A 6,460-nucleotide genomic window follows, 5' to 3' on the forward strand; every position below is an offset into this window, starting at 1 on the left:
TTTTTTTTTTTGGTCTGGCTTGAATTCAGGACCTGGGAACAGTCCTTGAGCCTCTTTGTGCTCAAGGCACCTGCTCTACCACTTGAGCCACAGCACCACTTTCGGTTTCTGAATGCTTAACTAGAGATAAAGAGTCCCACTGGCCTTTTCTGTCCAGGCTGGCTTTGAACTGCAATCCTCAGATCTCAGCCTCCTGAGTAGGTAGAATTACAGGCATGAGCCACTGGCAACCCGCTTTACTGCTGTTTTTGTATTGTGATTGCATTTGTTGTCTTTCTGCAGTTCTTTTCCCTGGCCTGATCAGGAAAACATTCCCACTCCTCACAAACCTTGCTGTCCCACACTGGCCTTCAACCAACATACCTTGTATTTGGATTCGCAAGCTCCAGAATTCTAGGAGATACTTTTGAATGGGTAGCAGCATAAGACACTGGCCATTTGGCGTCCCGGGCAGGGAGATAGTCTGGATGAACGGGCTTCGACTTAGCTAGATCGGTTATTCGAGGACTAGGTACAGCTAACATGGCGGCAGAGGGTATCTGCAGAAACAAGGAGACACCAGGTTACACCGCAGATGTCACCATGCCGCCTTACCTGGGCATCTCCCACCCCTGCAGCCGCCACCATTCCTCTCCTGTAGGACTGCAACTCCCTCCTAACTGCCCCTCCCTCCCATTCCTGCAGTCCAGTCCAGCCTCTCTGTGTCTGTCAGGAGAGAAGGTGCAGTGAGTGAGGGTGTCCAGAAGGCAGAGCACATCTGAGAGTTCCGCCTACATCACCCCACTTCATCCTCCTAACAGCCCTTGATCCAAGTCCACCCTTCCCCTGGCTCTCCACTGGACTCATGGCTAACACACCAGGCAGGCTCTCCCTCCCTGGGCCCAGAAGGCCTGTAGAAGGATCTTGGCTGCTATTGTTCTTCTCTGATCTCATCTTCCTCCCCTCCCTCCCTCCCTGTTCATGAGGCACCTCTGGTTCAATTCTCTCTGCCTCAGGACATCTTGTACTTGCTAGTTCTGCTGAAAACCCTCTGTCATGGCTTAGCAGCTTCTCAAAACTCAGACCTCAAGGTCTAAAGGAGATCTTTCTGACCAGCTAAATAAAATAGGCCAGGCTTTCTGCTCTGACTTTACAATAGTAGTTTTTTTTTATTTTGTTTTGTTTTTTTGGCTATGTAGCCCAGGTAATCTTAACTCATGAGCCCTGCCTCCTAAGTGTGAGATTACAGACATACAGCCCACTAAGCCCTTTTACTGTTGTGCTTAGCACTTATTTGCACCTGACTTAGCTGCCTTCGGTCTTTGTTTAGTATCTCTTTCCCCAATTAGAATATTATGGACTCAGAGGAAGGTACTTGCTTCCCAATAGATAGTACACACTCTGACACCAAAGAATTGTGTGCTGACCCATTGTCCCTTTGAGGCCTAAATCTTCCTTACTGTCTTTCCACAATTTAGGAGATACTCTCTGTTGAGACTTTACTGGAAAAAGCTAGAATGTCAGTTGGTATAGCTTGGCAGTCTCAAAGTGTTCCATATGGAGCTGGCAAACGTTGTTCTGGGATGTTGGAATATGATTTTCAGAGCAGGATCCCTTTGTGCTCTTTTTTATTTGTTTTTGTCGTTGTTGTTATTGTTCTTTGTTGGTCATGGGGCCTGAACTCTGGGTCTGGGCACTGTCCCTCAGCTCTTCAACTCAAGGTTAGCGCTCTACCACTTGAGCCACAGCGCCACTTCTGGCTTTTTCTGCTTATGTGGTACTGAAGAATCGAACCCAGGGCCTCATGCATGCAAGCCAAGCACTCTACCACTGAGCCATCTTCCCACCCCTGTGCTTTTATTTAAAAAAAAAACACCAAATTCCACTGTAGATGTCTATAATCCCCTTGTTACATACCAAAACCCTGAGAACAAAGTTGTTTGTCTGCACATTCAAACCCACTCTCCCCATGATTTTTTCTAGAATGATCTTTTTCTTACAGAATTCCACATCTAACCCTTGGGTTCCTAGAGAAGGGGAAACTAGTCTCACTTCCTCTGGCAATGCAATCAAGATATTTACCAAAAACTCAACCGGGACAGGGCATGAAGCTGGCTCCAGATGTAGTGGAGGGGATGCCAGGAGGAGGGAAAAGGAGGGAAGCCAGTGAGCATGGCAGGCCCAGGGAGGGGAGCCATGTCTTCCTCACCTCACAACAGAGAAGTCATGTCTTTCACCTCACACTTCCTGGTTTGTCTCCACCATCTCTTTGCTCTGTGCTCTGCCAGCTTAGTAACCAGGCTGTTCAGGCGGCTGAGGCTGAAGGATAGCTGAAGTCCAGGAGTTTGAGATCAACCTGGTCACCACAATAAGAACTGGTCTCAGAAAAAAAAAAAAGACAAAGAGCAAGGAGAGCTGAGACTAGCTGGACTGAAGCATGGCTCAGGTGGTAGAACACCTGCTTAGCAAACACAAGGCCCAAAGTTCACAGAATTAAAAGAAAGACTCATTAGGGCTGGAGATATGGCTGAGATAATAGAGCACTTGCCTAGCCAGCACAAGGCTCGAAGTGTAATGCAGTGAAGTTTTTCCTTCCATTCCACTCTGTGGTGGAGATATTAACTTTAGTCTAAAAGTAATGTTAGCAGAAATTTAAAGTAGCTAATCAACCTTGGTCCTTGCATTTGACATGATAAGAATTCAGGCCATAGCGGGGTACCGTAGGCTCACACCTCTAAGCCTGGTTACTCAAGAGGCTGAGATCTGAGGATCACAGTTCAAAGCCAGCCTGGGCAGGAAAGTCCATGAGACTCTTACCTCCAATTAACCACCAGAAAACCAGAAGTGGCGCTGTGGCTCAAGTGGTAGAGTGCTAGCCTTGAGCTGACAGTGCCCAGGCCCAGAGATCAAGCCCTACAGCTTACAAAAATAAATAAATAAATAAAAGCAATTCAGACCAGTCTCCATTGTAGTAAAAGTGATGAGAAATTTTTATTAGGGAAAAAATGTGGCAGAGAAAGGAAATTACATGGCATGATGCTATAGGAAGATGGCACCTTAGCTCATCTCCAGCCATGTTCAGGATACAAACCTGAGCATTGGGTTTAAGAAAAGCAAGAACTAGAGACAAGGGGAAAAAGTATGCATCGTTGAAGATAGGTTACAGCTGGCTGGCTTTTATCCCAATTCTCATTCTCCTAGGCTCTGGAGAATTGGTCATCATTTGAGGGGAGCAATCTGGCTCCCATGAGATAATTTCACAGGCTCTGGGTGCAGCTGGATCATTATCAGCAATTACCTTCATCTGGGAACAATCTCTCCTGCAGGACTCTGTTGTCCCTTAGGTGCAGTTGTAGTCCTTTGTCACAAGATGTTATAGGTCCATCCTGTCTTTCCTGCAGCTTAGAATAATGGCAAGCCCAAACTGGATGCACAGATGCCAGGTTTTCTCCTGCTTTCTGTTAGTATGTGGTGGCCAAACTAGCTTAAGTATCTGTTATCAGTACACTCTGAACAGACTTGGTAGTGGGCTGTTTCTAGAATGAGAGCAGCAGCATTTGGCTTGGTGGTTTGGGTACTTATTGGCATTGCTTGGAAGAATTTCTATCACTATGTCCAGTCTATAGGATTTTGGAAGACCAACAGGGGAAAAGACCAGCATGACTTGCAGGTAAAGGTGATGCTGGGGATCCTGATTGGAGGAAGCGCTGGCGGCCGAAGGCGGATTGCCGGGCCTCATGCAGATGACAGGCGACATGTCCGGGGGCAGCAGCTACAGCCAGACTCTGAGTCCGGCCTTGCCTGCCACGCGCCCTGGGGTGGTCTTGTGAGATGGCGTGCAGCTGCCACCTGGGGACTACAGCACCACCCCCAGTGGCACACTCTTCAGTACCACCCCGGGAGGAACCAGGATCATCCATGACCGCAAATTCCTGATGGAGTGTCGGAGCTCACTTGTGGCCAAAACACACCGAGTGACCTGCCAGCCATTCCTGGGGTCACTAGTCCTACCAGTGACAAACCATCTGTAGAAGCTAGCCAAACCCACCTGCCCAACAGCCCAGAAGAAAAGCAGGTGACTGGTGAAGAGTCAACAGTTTGAGATGGACATTTAAGGGACCAGCCTTGTCAGGAGAAGAGTTACAGCCAGCCAGGCCTTAGGAAAGTTACCCTGCTGGGCATTCAGTTGTGGTGTTGGTCACCCAGCCCTACTCTCTGACTCGGGGTGCCAGCTTCCCTTTCCTCTCTGTGAACACCAGCGCATACCTCCTGGTGCCGCCTCCATTGATGCAGGAGCTGCTACCCCACAGGGACTGACTCTTGCCTCCACCCTGCAGCTGCCTGCCAGGAATTGGACAGAGAGGAACTCTTCTGAATGATCATCTGGCTCTTTCAGACCTATCCTCTGGGTGTACCCCTTATTAGGTGGGGTACCTGGCAAGGTTCCCCTCCACTTCTTTCCCTAAGATAGGACATCAAGTCCACCTTCACTATAAGGCCAAGTATTTGGCCCTGATGAGCTCTTTGAAACTCCAAGTGATAACACCAGCTACTTACTATGTGTTCAGTAATGTAGTGAACATTGATTTCATTTGGTTCTCATACTGATCCTCATAGTTGCAGCTAAGAACTTAGACTGGCTCAGGAGAAATGACAACACTTGGGACTTGAGTTCTGCTACTCTCCATCTTATTTTTCAGTGGCATATTCTACCTCTCTGTCAAGTGACACAGTTAGCTTCCAGCTCATTGCAAATGAGAGAAAGGGAAACACTAGTTGTGGCTAGTAGGGAGTCTCTTTGGTCCATGTATCCCTGATCTTCATTGAGTGATCCCTTTGTGTGAGCTGACATAGAGGGGCAAGATAAGGCAAGCTCTCTGCCTTAAAGATTTCATTGAAATGTAAGATTTATTTTCCAATTATTTTTTAAATTTATTTATTTTTATTTTTTGCTAGTCATGGGGCCTGAACTCTGGGCCGGGGCGTTGTCCTTGAGTTCTTCAGCTCAAGGGTAGCACTCTACCACTTGAGCCACAGAGCCACTTTCAGCTTTTTCTGCTTATGTGGTGCTGAGGAATAGAACCCAGGGCCTCAGGCATGCAAGGCAAGCACTCTACCACTGAGCCACCTTCCCAGTCCCTAAAAAAATTTTAAAGTTAGCTTAAAAATAAATAAATAAACAAAGGTGACACTACTGGTTTACAGACCCACACTTTGGGTGAGAGGAGGTAAACAAAGACAAAAGTGTCTATGGAAAGATCTAGAGAGGAAGGTTCAAGCTGGGTGCCAGTGGCTCACACCTATAATCCTAGCTATTCAGGAGCTGAAATCTGAGGATCACAGTTTAAAGCCACCCAAGCAGGAGAGTCTGTGAGACTCTATCTCCAATTAACCACCAGAAAACTGCAAGTGGCACTGTGGTTCAGGTTGTTGAGTGCTTGCCTTGAGCTGAAGAGCACAGGGACAGTGCCCAGGCCCAGAGTTCAAACCTACAACTGACAAAAAAAAAAAAAAAATACTGTGTGGAAGACTATGAATTAGTGGTAGAATGCTTGCCTAGCACGAATGAAGCCCTGGGTTCGATTCATCAGTATCACATAAACAGAAAAAAGCCAGAAGTAGCACTGTGGCTCAAGTGGCAGAGTGCTAACTTTCAGAGAAGAAAAAAAAAAGCTCAGGGACAGTGCCCAAGCCCTGAGTTCAAGCCCTGTAATACACACACACACACACACACACACACACACACACACACACATCTTTTTTTGTAGCACACATCAAACAAAAATATTCCTAAGAACAAGTAAATGGCTCACTTCTTTGAAATAATTCATGAAAACCAACCACAGTTTAGTGTTACAGAACTAAGACTAGGAAGTCATTGCCTGAACAGTTTTCTAACAGCTGAGCGAGTCTGTATTTGGTGATGTCTACTACCACCTAGTGGAAATGAGTTGATATCCGTACAGCCTCAGTTTTACACATGATAGCTTTGGGGAGGGGGGAGGTGTTTTTGTTTTGTCAGTCATGGACTTGAATTCAGGGCATGGGAGCTGTCCCTGAGCTCTGTTGTCAAGGCTTCAGTGCGACCACTTTGAGCCACATCTCCACTTCTGGTTTTCTGGCAGTTAAATGGAGATAAGTCTCACAGCCATTTACTCAGATCTCAGCCTCCTGAGTAGCTAGCATAGTGCCTGCCTTGGCTTTAGTTTTCAAAGCCCACCCCTCCAGTCCAGGGGCTTGAAATCAGGCCTGGGCACTGTCCCTGAGCTTCTTTTGCTCAAGGCTAGCACTCTACCACTTGAGCCACAGTGTCACTTCCAGCTTTTTCTGTTTATGTGGTACTGAGGAATCAAACACAGGGCTTCACGCATGCTAGGCAAGCACTCTACCACTAAGCCACATTCTCAGCCTGGCTCTTCTTCTATCTCTATAGAAATCTATGAAATAGCCATCATTATTCCATCTCTTAGGGTTTTTTTTT

General features: G+C 47.0%; 1 pseudogene; it reads left to right on the plus strand.

Annotated features, from left to right (window-relative positions):
• The first annotated feature begins 3,734 nt into the window (after positions 1–3,734).
• LOC105980264 lies at positions 3,735–4,094 on the plus strand (annotated as a pseudogene).
• The last annotated feature ends 2,366 nt before the right edge of the window (positions 4,095–6,460 follow it).

This window comes from Dipodomys ordii, unplaced genomic scaffold (assembly GCF_000151885.1).
Source record: "Dipodomys ordii isolate 6190 unplaced genomic scaffold, Dord_2.0 Scaffold8, whole genome shotgun sequence".
Taxonomy (NCBI): domain Eukaryota; kingdom Metazoa; phylum Chordata; class Mammalia; order Rodentia; family Heteromyidae; genus Dipodomys; species Dipodomys ordii.